The sequence below is a fragment of the Athene cunicularia genome (assembly GCF_003259725.1).
Source record: "Athene cunicularia isolate RWA chromosome Z unlocalized genomic scaffold, athCun1 chrZ_part2, whole genome shotgun sequence".
Taxonomy (NCBI): domain Eukaryota; kingdom Metazoa; phylum Chordata; class Aves; order Strigiformes; family Strigidae; genus Athene; species Athene cunicularia.
In genome coordinates, this window is record NW_020799143.1 from 9,121,668 (window position 1) to 9,134,185 (window position 12,518).

Genomic DNA, 12,518 nt, shown 5'->3' on the forward strand with positions numbered 1-12,518 from the left:
CACTCTCACAGTAAGGAATTTCTTCCTTATGTTTAATCTAATTCTACCTCTTTCAGTTTAAAACCATTACCCCTCACCCTATTCCTACAGTCCCTGATAAAGAGTCCCTCCCCACCTTTCCCGTAGCCCCCCTTTAAGTACTGGAAGGCCGCTACAAGGTCTCCGCAGAGCCTTCTCTTCTCCAGGCTGAACAACCCCAACTCTCTCAGCCTGTCCTCATAAGGGAGGTGCTCCATCCACCCAATCTGTCTTCATGACCCTCCTCTGGACCTGCTCAAGCAAGTCTGTGTCCTTCTTATGCTGGTGACCCCAGAGGTGGACATAATACTCTAGGTGGGGTCTCATAAGAGCAGAGTAGAGGGGGAGAATCACTTCCCTCAGCCTGCTGGCCACACTTGTCTGGATGCACTGCTGGCTTTCTGGGCTTCAAGCACACATTGCTGGCTCACAGTCATTTTTCCATCCAGTACTACCCCCAGATCCTTCTCCGCAGGGCTGCTCTCAATCCACTCATCCCCCAGCCTGTATTTGTGCTTGGGATTGCCCTGACCCATGTGCAGGACCTTGCCCTTGGCCTTGTTGAACTTCATGAGGTTTGCATGGGCCCACCTCTCCAGCCTGTCCAGGTCCCTCTGGATGGCATCAGCAGGCATTGATTTCTGATCTCAGTCTGCATCTTTCTACTATAATATTTTACTTGAGAAATGAAAATACTTTTGAAAACTGGCAGTGGGGCCACACACTAGCTTCCTGGGAAGGGAACATTTTAAGACATTTATTGCTGCCAGTGCTAATTCCACTTACAAGGCTGTAGCCCATGGGAAACTTTTCTGAACTGCTAATGAATAACAGCTTCTGAAAGATGGGAAATTAGTTTGATAAGAAGCCACCCAAGCCCTTGCAGAGCAGGATAAAGGCACCCAGGAATGCATAAACAGGATAGCTGAGTTGGCAGAGTGAAGCAGGAATGCTCTTAGAGGAACACAGTCTCACAGGATCAGGCTTTGACTTTCTGAGAAACTCATTAGGGAGTAGCTTTCCCGGGCTCTGAAGGTCACAACATCAGCAGGGCAGATTTCACACCCAGCTTTACTTTCTGGCCTTCTCCGTATGGGCCTGCTCACATCCCTACAGCAGCAGTAGGTCTGGCAAGAGCCATGAAGGTACTGAGAGATTCAGACCTCCCTAACCAACTCCTTAGTCATCACAGTCCTTGATCTTTCTAATATGGCCTGTCTTCCTTGTACTAATCCATTAAATCAAGGGAAGTGCTGACAGAAGTATAATCCCTTTGGGCTGTTGTTTCCTGATATGGAGCATTTGGTGGCAATACTGCCCAAAGGTTCATGTTCCCCTCATCTGCCCACTGCTTGCTTCTAGTGGGAAGACCACTCCAGCAGCCTTGCTGCAAGCTGCCTGAGGAAATGTCCCAGCTTTAAAAAAAAAATCAAAACAGAACCTGTGAAAAAATAGACATCACTCCTAGGAGAGTGTGGTGCATGGGTGAAACTGGGAATGAGCAGCTGATTTCAGGGGAGAGACCCAGGAGCAGAGCTGCCTCAAGCTTGGATCATCACCCAACACTCAGTAGCTTTATACACATGAATGTTCAGGGAGGTTTCTCCTCTGGGAGGAACTCACTGTATTTTGTATGTCAGAAGATAGGCAGCATGGTTAGCGATAATTCAGTTACCAAGTGCAATAATATTTCCATTAGGGAAGATGCGTTTGCATCTGGGTTCAGTGAGTGACCTTGTGCCCAAAGAGAGTTATCAGTGTTCCTTCCTTTTTATTCTGCACTCTCAAGTCTGATTGGTATTTTCATCTGTGAAGTTAGAGTCAAACTTACTGTTCTTTCTTTCTAACACCATTAAAGCACTGGCATTTTGGCTTTGTGAGACATATTATTCAATGAAAAGGGAAAATATGGTGGTTTATTTCTACAAAGACTAGCAGGAGGCAAGAACTGGTACTATCAAGCTTTGAGAACAGTTGCTTTCAGGAAAATTATTCTCCAAATGGAGGCTGAGGGCACTGGTCACAATGAACTGAACTGCAACATGTAATTTCAGTACTTTGACTGGGCTAAGATGCCTAAGTTTATTGCTACCTTTAGCAACAGACCATGTTGGCTAGCAGTATTTTGGTTCTGCGGTGGAGTGTTGTGAAAGGCTGTGAGGGTTGCTACAATTTTCTCAAGTGCTATAAAAAAGTGGCCAATTGGTCATTTGCTGATTACCCCGCAGTTTAAACAGATCCCATGCTACCGAGTTCCTGAAAATACACTGGTTAGCACTTCAAGCAGCACTGCCATTAGACTAACTCTTGCAGAATTACCATGCATACAGGAAATCTGTTTGATTCCCACGTGTTTGGTTTTCAGACTTACAGGCTCCATGGCAGGGTAGGGGGAAAACCAACAACCAAACCAACATTCCCTTGAGGTCTGTGCTGCATTATTTTACTGTATGCAATCTTTTTTTTTGGTTTACAAGGCTATATATACCAGTACAGTGTTTCTTGTCCTTTCTGGAACTTTTAAAAGTAAGAGAGTAAGATGAATCTTGCATTGTGGGTATGTATATCTGTCTATATACATTTACATGAGACTTTCATATCTGTGAAATGTGCTGGACAGATAATCCTGAAAACTTGACAGCCTCTTCTTCAAAGCAGTACTATGAGAAGCAATTTACATGCACTTTGAATACCAGACGGACAAGCTTCCCACACCATAAAACACAGCATTTAATTTTGAACCTGGAGGAGAGAGTCATATGCTGCCATCTTTATTCTGTCTTCAAATAAGATTACCTGTACTGTGCTCCAGGAAAGAACCATGCTATTTATCATCTACACTACAGGAAACTCCAGCTGAAATTTTCTGACCTCTGTGATACAAAGGGTGAGACTGAATGATCAATCATCTTTAATTCTTAAACTCTACAAACAGAAAGAGGCAAGTGAGAAGCTCACCGCAATATGAGCTGTTCTGTTATCTACAGCACAAGTCCTAGTATGTAAGGCTCTGCGCTTCCTAAACTGCCTCATAAAATCCTGCGCTTATAATGGGTGTTGGTACTGGGTGTAACTGAACTAGCGTGGAGAGCAGTTTAACAACATGTATAAACAAGATCAAGAAATGCAAATCACAGATCCTGCAACTCCATTTGAGCTGTTCTTAGAACAGGGAGGAGCAAAATACAATAAATCCTTCCAGTTTTCCCCTTCTCTAGCTTTTACTCCTTCTTAATTAATTCGTATTATTAATTAGTTCTGGTTGGTAGATACATTTAGGTGTTTTGTGAGTCTGAGTGCATGTCCTACCTCCATTCTGATTATGAAACAAGAAAAACATGCCTGTTGACTGGGTATCTCTATTGCATTCAGTCATTTGATAAATCTGGCCCCATGAAAGTTGAATGGATGTCTGAGGACAGGAGGAAGGTGGAAGTATAGAGGCCCATACACTGCATGAGGGCTCTCAGGGAACAGAAGGGTGGACGGGCTGGTTTGGCTCTCCTGTCAATCTAATACTTCATAAATCGGTGCCTGCAATGTGGTTGGTTGTGGTTTTTTTTTTTTTAATCAAGGAATATACCAGAGCTCATTCAGATTAATTATCATTAACCAGAGCTTCAAAACTACCTTTGAGTCGTCACACGCTACTTGCTATAAGTCAGTCACTAGGACTGACTGCAGAACACAGGAAAAACTTCTTGTGTGATTTCTTAATTTAATTCCCTTGGTCTGAAACAGCAAAAGGAGTGTTAACTATGTAGACAAGAATCCTATTCTGATTTCTCAGGACTTTAATACATGCTTTTAAATTCCTATTTGTCTTTTTCCCTAAGTAGATTTCTAGCTAGCCATTAGAGGACCAATGGTGAAGTCCCTAGTGCACCTTTTTGTTGCAAAGCAGCTGGAAACTGCCTGAAATTATTAGTAAAGCCCAGAAAAGGACAGGGGAGAAATCGACAAAATTAAGGAAAAAACTGTGAACCTTTTAAATAATGGCATTGTCTTCTGTTGTTTCCTTCTGCATGGAACCAGGGTGAAGAAGGCTGTCCTTGCAGGGATTTTCACAAATCCTGCTGAGAAGGGAGAGGACACTCAGGAGGAACGGGTTGTCCTCCACATCTATAATTTTTGTGAGAGATGAAGTAATCTGCCCCAAGAATTTGTTCCATAGTTTCAGTTCAGGAACTTGCTCAGCTTGTTGGCAGCACACCACTGACAGCCTGGGAAAAGGGGAGAGGGGCTGTGATGGCCTGAAACCCTGGTAAAAGGGGAGAGGGGTGAAGACACCAAGAAGTGAAGGGTTATCCATCACATCCACAAAGATCTGCACAGCAGGGTAGGTTGTCTTGCACCACCCCCTGCTCAAATTCAGTTGATCTCAGAGAGCTGGGAACAGATGAAACCATCCTACAGAAATTGTTGGCCAGGCTAATACATGAAGACACTGAAGAAGAAGGTCTTTCCCTTCCGAAGAGACCAGCAAATGCCATTACAAGGCCCAGAAAGCGGCCACATACAATACTGCTACTATTGGCCTTTTGCATTTAATTGAAAACAAAATAATGGGGCAAGACTTAATAAGGGACACAAGAAAAGACAATAATGTCCCCCAACCAGGAGGTGGTATTAATACTTAAAATCCCAGAAGTTGGTTATCCTATATTTGCAATGTGTTCAATGATAAGATTATACAAAACTTTAACAATACATGGTACAAGTGCATATTATGCCATCAGTCCAATTTCGTTGACGTTGGAGATAATATGTCTTCTCATCTTGGTCTACTGTATCACCAGGACTCTTTTCCTGAGCTCCTACAACCAGTAATTTACTGCCCAAATGGGCAATCCAAGACTGCTTTTTGGATCTATATTTATTCTTTGGAAGATCTATCACTTAGCATTTGTAAAAGTATCTGTTATTCTCAAAAAAATAGCAGACAACTTAACATGTTTGGATTTGGGCTTGGTTTATTTTTCCCTTTGCTTCAGACAGAGAATTGTGTGCAGCTCTTTTGATGCTGTTTGCTTTTTTATTTTATACTATCTAATAATTTCATACTACCAGACTTCCTTGGCTGTTATGCATAAAATGATTTCCAAGTGACTAACTTGCAGACAAAAAAATGAAGTTGGGCTCTGGATCAGGTAAGAGAGTGCCAGCCGGGGAGCCCAGTGCTACATGCATCTTGTCTCAAAATTCTAAGATTTTGTGCAGAAAGAATGTGGGAGGATCTCTACAAAGTGTGACAGTGACTGGAAGGGACCAATATGATACTGATCCCTAAAATCCATTCAAGCTGGCTTTGAGCTATTTGTTCAGCTGTGAAGTCAAAAGAGAAGTGGGCATGGAAAGCAATAAATACCATTTTCTTATCCTTTGATGAAGGGTCATGTACTTTTTTCCAATAAAAGAGTGTACACAATAGACATAGACTGAATACACAATGCAAGCAGACTACCAGTAGTTCTAAAAAGCATTGCTTTAAAATGCCTGCCCCTAGGCATATCATGCAACAAATCCCTGAAGGTGGAAACTCCAGGCCTTCTCTAACGCTGAAGACAGATAAAACAACCAGAAAAAACAGGCATTGAAAGCAACTTCAAAACCCTTAGGAAGTCTGGGAGTGAATTTTCTTTATTACCCCTAATTACAGAATATTCCTTATCTTTCTCTTTATCTCAATGCAAAAATGTATTTTATATATGAGAAACATATAAATAACAGGCCCAGCTGAGTCATTATGTTTTTCTAACGTTTTTCTCTGATCTTTTTTTCCTCTAACTCTTCCTTTTTGTTGGCTATTTCTTAGTAAAGATGATTGCTTTCTACTAGACTTTTCTTTCTGTATTTTCATTCCTAAAGCCAAAACAAAACAACAGTGATTATCAGCTGAAAATGTCCTTCTTGATTCTTTTGTTGACATTTTTCTTGGCCTCCTTATCTCTGTTATCCTAAAATAATTAGAAATTTTGAAGTGAGAGGTGTCAGGAGAAAGATGCAGAAGGAAGAGAGAACCAGATATTGGGTAACAAACCACTTTAATGTAATATAAAAGGGGTGGAGAATTTTGAACCAAAATCAGAGCTAACGGATTTAACTAATGGTTTTGCCAGCCTCAGCATGGGCATATTATTTACCATGGCCCAACTGATGGATAGCAACACACTAAGTGACCATACCCTGCATCTGTAATGTATTTTGCCATGTAGTTGTGTCACACTGTCATGAAATCAACAGACTTTTATTATTTGTTATCTATCACTTTGTATTACCCAGAAGACTACTAAGAATTTTGGACATCTCCTTTCTTGCCCTAGAAGAGTTTCCTTGATTTTAAAGTGCTAGCAACTCAAAACCGAAAAATCAGTATAGAAATTGTTCCCAGACAAATGGTTAATCAAATTGCTTCATTTGTAATTTAGGATTTTTTTAGTGTTAATCAACAAAACCAAAAAGCTTCAAAATAAGAAGTCCTCCAGGATAAGAAATTTTGGCTAAGGATGTCTTGATAATTTTAAGCACAAAATAAATATTTAATCACAATAACTGAAACCGTTTCCTTGTAAATGGTTTTGATGCTAATCAGTGGAGAATTTCCAGGATTATATTAAATAATCCCAACTTGCTCTACAATAAAACTTTTGTTTCCTCTTCTTCTGTGATTTGTGTGTGTGTGTGTGTGTGTGATTTCTCTGTATGATCTGGCAGTTCTACAGAAACATGAATAAAGAACTTCTAAGTGGGGTGGTGTTTTAGACAGCAGAAAGATACCTTTTGCAGATAGCCGGGCTGCTCAGCACACATTAAATGCAGTAACCATGTCTTTGCATTTGTTGTCTTTCTGAGTGGACAGAGACTTACAGACATTAATTTTGATATTGTGCACTTCTACTTAGATTGTTATGCAAAGCATAGAAAAGCTATGAGATGTTCCCAATTTCTACACTCTTAGAGCAAACTTTTATGTCTTTATAAGTCTCTTTTGTCCTTTTATGTCTTTATAAGTGTCTTCATAAGACTATCCTTGGTTCCTTCCACCCTATCTTTTATTTGCCTTTTTGTTGTTCTCTGAACAGAGGTCTGTGTTCCCAAGGGGGTTTTGTTGGTTGCAAATTGCTCATATCAATTTAGAAAATCCCATCCTTTCCTGTACTGTGTGTCCTTTTATTTAATTTATAATAGTGAGGCAACTGGATCCATTGCTTTTGTCCTCCATATGAAATAGCAGAAACCTAATAGGAGCAACCAGTGGAAAGGAAAGCCTTACTGTAGGGCAGGAAAGAAATGTCCCTGTAACATCACACTGGGAAATCATGATCTGGTTTAGCTTCAGCAAAGGGTGGTTATTAGGGCAACTTAGTTGAAGCAGCAAGTTACATCAGGTTTTTGCATTCTTTTGAAGTGAGAAGGACAATGGATGCCAGCACAAAAAAAAACCACAGAAAAAAAGAAGAGGGCACAGCAAGGCAAGGAATCTGCTTTCACCTTTTATTCATGGTATACTTCCATTGCTGACTTCTTATTTTTATGGGTTCATGGTTGTCTAAGTGTTGACAGGAATTAATTGGCATTAGTTGAGGCAGATGTCCAGTACAAAAACAACAGCAACTATGAGTTATAAGTTTTAAAGTTAATATTCTTTTCTTATAGAGGTCCAAACTTGGAGTCTACAGATTTTAGCTTGGTAATTCAGCTGAAATAATAGCGTACTGTAATAGTGCAGGCAATAAAAATGCAGGGTTCATATAGGAAGACTGAAAGCTTAGTATTTATAAATGTTTATAAATGTATTGATCCATTACTGCTAAACTCTACATTTGCTTTTCCTATGTGAACAACAGCACACTTTTGGTTTCATACTTACCCCACACCTATAGTCTGATATTGACTTGTGTGAAAAACATGTAATTGAAAATAATTCCTGTGATTGGTGATCTCTCAGTTAAAATTTTTTTTGTTAACTTTGATATTTTTGAGAATGTAATTACATTTTCAAAAGAAATTAAAACAATACATTGAGCTTTAGTTTCTTCATTATTCTTCAAGTACTACATTATTAATGTTGCCTCATTGACCTTGTCCCTTGAGGCAGGCACTGCCGACACCTTTTTCATTATTTTTCTTGTTAAAAAACATGTTGTGAGTCTCCCACTACCCCATGCACTTTTCCCACTATGTAGAGTGGATAAAGTGTCTTTTATCATTCATTTATCATTCATTGACGGCTGATTCTACGTTTTTCCATGACAGGTTCCTATGAAAAGACCACCTGATGGTTAAATTCTTCGTTTTGTACCCATAAATGTAACTTAACTGTTTGAATAAGCATTGTAGGCACCAAGTATGGACACTGATAAGCTAAGACTATTAAGAAAATGTTTGCTTGAGTTGTATTTTGTCTAGGACCAAAGCATGTCAATAATGTAATTTGCTAGTGAGTTCTCATTGTAAAATATGAATGGTTACACACAACAAAACCAAGGGGAATTCCTACAACATTTGCCATCCTTCCTTAAATTCATCCTGTCCCTCATCCCTTTAGCAAACATTTTAACAGGCTTTGCAGTGAGATTTAATGGAATCTGGACTACAGATACCTCTTTTGTCCATTGGTTAGACACTAACCTACAGCCTAGCTCCACTAAATCTGTTATTCCTGATTAGAAAGTGAAAAGAAGAGAAAAGAAAAATATTCTCTGGCTTTTACAGGGTTCTTGGCCACTAGATCTATCAAAAAGGGAGAAAGAGACCCTCATCTCCCATGTCATCCAGACACTTCCTCTGCACTACATAATCTAAATGCAGATGTCTGTGCAGCACCTACTAGTTCTCTCTCTTTCTGTTTTAGACATACAGACACATGGTAAATATAAGGACAGTTTTAAAGTCTTACGGTGCATCCTCTACATAATTGCCATGTTTATCCATAATGATATAGGAAGTGTTCAGACCAAAAAAAAAAAAAAAACCTCACAGGGTTAGGAGATAACGTCCCTTGCCTATGGTAATTTAGTTCCATTGCCTTTGTAATTGCCAAAGCGAAGGCAGTGCATTTTCTCTGCCTGATGATGAAGATACAGAAGCAAAAAGTCAATGTTTTATATGTCTGTGGTTCTGCCACTGCCTTACTGTGTAATATGACTATGAGCTGTTCTGTATCATGCTCCTAAGATAAAAGGTTAATGGTATTTTCCTCCTCTGCAGATAAGTTTAGGTCTATGTCATTTTTAGGAGTTAAATAATGTTAATCAACACGAATTTGCTGAACTCTGCTTTTAAATGTTTTTTGTGTGCTTATTTTTCTATATTAAGGTTTCCAAAACTGTTCTTATTTTCATTATTGTAAAGTGAATTTAAAATCTGTATTTTTATCATGCTATTTTGCCAAGATTGTTAGTTGAAAGGGTTTTTGAAAATGTATGTTTTCCTCTAGCATTGATTGATATCAGTTGGCAAATGATCTAAAAAGTCATGCCATCATAGCAATACAGCAATAAAACAATATAGCTTGAAACTTTGACTTTGTTTAGAACAGTTCACAGTCACATTCATTCAACCCAACTATTTATTCTTTTATCCTCTCATCCATTCATTCTCTCACGTACTCTGCTTCTGACCTATTCACTGCATTATATATTGGTCTGCAAACCTCCGGGCATGTTCACTGCCCTTTCACTGACTTACCAAATACCCACCACCTGTTCACTCACTCACTCTTGGACTCATCTGCCCTCACCCTCAGACCTGGCTTGCATGCCAGCTTTGGTCTTCCTCTCATTCCCTACTCCCCTCTGGTATCTTCTACCCTGCAGCTTATTTCTTCCTGAGTTTAATTAAGGACTTCAGGTTTAAGAGCACAGTCAGTTGTTACAGTTTTCTTTAACTTTTCCTTGCTTAATTGCTCCTTTTTTTTTTTTTTTTTTTTTTTTTTTTTTTTTTTTTTTGATTTGATACAGCTTGCCTAGGCTTAAAATATGCATGTGTATAATCATCCCTCAGCATGATTTCTGAACTAGGTATATTATGATTGAACCAGTCTTTACATATTATTACTTTGCAGCATGTATTATCTATACTCCTGAAGATTATTATGCTTATAATGGAGTTTTTTGAAAGTACGTTTCATGCGTATCTTTGGAATACTCATTACGGAGTTGTGGACATGTATTAATAGTTATTCCTTATATGATCTCATTGTCACAGCATGTAGTATTTGAAAGATGAAAATAATTTTTTAGCAAAACAAATTCAATTATAATTACTGCGAGGACCAGTGCCTTTAGCTCTACACCACTAGTTCATGTACAATCCAGGCTAATGTTTTAATGGAAAACCTCCCAGATTTGTGTCCATCATGCCTCGGAGAACATTTACTTTTAAATCCTTGTGAAAGATGTTACTTATAATGTGAACTGATAGGAATATTCAGTGGTGCAGTTTATGCTACTTCCTATATGTTCCCAACACTGTTATTAGGGCATTTCCTTCTCAGCAAATCCCTGCTGGTAACACATTTCACTTGAAAGAAGATCCTGAATGTGGCTAAGAATCTGGTGTTTGACAAGGTCCAAATATCAATTCCTTGTTTTACCTCTGAGCTTTCAGTCTGTGATACTTCACAGGTTTTACTGAAAATGGTGATTGAAAACTGCCATGTACAAATGAACAGTGTAATTCTTAAAGGTCACGAAATCTAGCCTGGATAGAGACAACAGAAGTAATGGTACTTTTGTCTTTGTGCTAGCCTTTGCACTGGTTCCTTTGTGCCACGCTGAGTTTTTGGAAGCTTGTGCAGACCATAGTCTCCCTGGAGAAACCTGACCAAACCCTTTGATTTTTCTACTCTATGCTAAGAACTGCCCTAGCCTAGAATTGTACAATGCAAAAGACATTGTAAAAGCACCTTTATTTCTTCCCTTGGAATATTATTTCATAGATGTATCCCTCAGGACATGCTTCAAGTCTTGTCTGGGAAACTTTTGCTAGTATATTAATACCAGCAGCTGGTCCCAGGGGAGATGTTTCTGAGATAAAATTCAGCAATTTCCCAAAGAAAACATAACAAGGATTTTTTTTTTATGCTGCTACTATATTTTCAGTAGGGATTTTTCTGACATGGGTTCAAGCATTTTACCCTTTTTCACACTCTTAGCAGATGCAGGCAAATTGTCAGAATCGTTCCCAGCAAACGCTGGGTCCTCAGCTCCTTCTGTTGCTCATTGTTGTTGCCTCCTAGAGCTGGGTGTGACTACTTGCTTTTCAGTGCTTCAGATCTAATGTTTTGATGGTTGTGACCCTGTTTGATGTTAACAGTGTGATGGATGCTGGTGGCCCAGTGTTAAGCAGGACTAAGTTAAATCACCATTTTGAAATGTGATGAGGGGAAGTGGATTTCCCAGTGTTTTTCACACAACAAACTGTTCACTGGCTGTGCTAAAATCCTCCTTCAAACCTGACCATTCCAAATACCCTGAAATATCAAGGTGGCCAGGTCTTTCTTTTTATGCAAATTTCCTTTATTTGACGTTATTATCATGACTCTATGTCTTTAAGATGCTCTGCTTCCTCAATAATTTAGTTTTGACAGTATTCTCAGCTATACCTATTACCGATTATTAGACACTGACTGTCATGTTATTGTAACAATGCATACGTATTGTGTAATGCTGGAATTAGGTCAGTCAGTAAAGCAAACGACAACATCCAATAAACTAAGTATTTTGTTCAGTTTTGCTTAAATGACTCTTGTTACCTGAGCTATTAGTAATCAAATTACATTGGATATCACCTGTTCCACAGCAATAAAAAAAAAACCCAGTCATCCATGTGTTGGTTCATGTCATTCAACAGAACAGTCACCACAGGCCTGCATGGACATGATGGTAATCAATAAATCATCAGTGACTCAGCAGAAGCGTCCCGGGTGAGATCTGTGCAGTCACTGACTTTTTTTTTTTTTTTTTTTTTTTTCTCCTTTAATATTACCAAGCAGTCACCTATGCAGGCCTGTGCTTTAAGGTACAATAATCCCAGCAACATTTGCTTTCAATATAAATCATTCATATTTCCGTTGTGCCGAGAGCTGCACCCCGGATGCGATTTGCTCTGTGGTCTGCAGCGAGAAGATCCCTCCTGCCCGAGAGGAGAGGGAGCAGAGTAATGGAATGGGAATGTGACAAGCAGCACTGGGCGCGAGGAGGCTGTTGCACAACCTGATTAAATTGCGAGGGCATCGCATCTGCTTTCGGCAGAAGTGCCTCAAAACCTTCTCAAGCCATGCAGCCCTCAAATCGTTAGGGAGGACCCGATTCACTGGTACCATGACCAGGGCTGTCGTCAGGCGGGCATCATCAAGTTGTTGCCCTCTCCGGCCGAGCCCTGCAGGGATGCTGTCGTTAATGGGGGATGCGCTCGGGAAGGGGAGAGGAAAAAACAACAGTTTATTGAAAACAGGACGGCGCAGCCCCCCCGCCCGAGCGCCGCCGGCGCAGGGG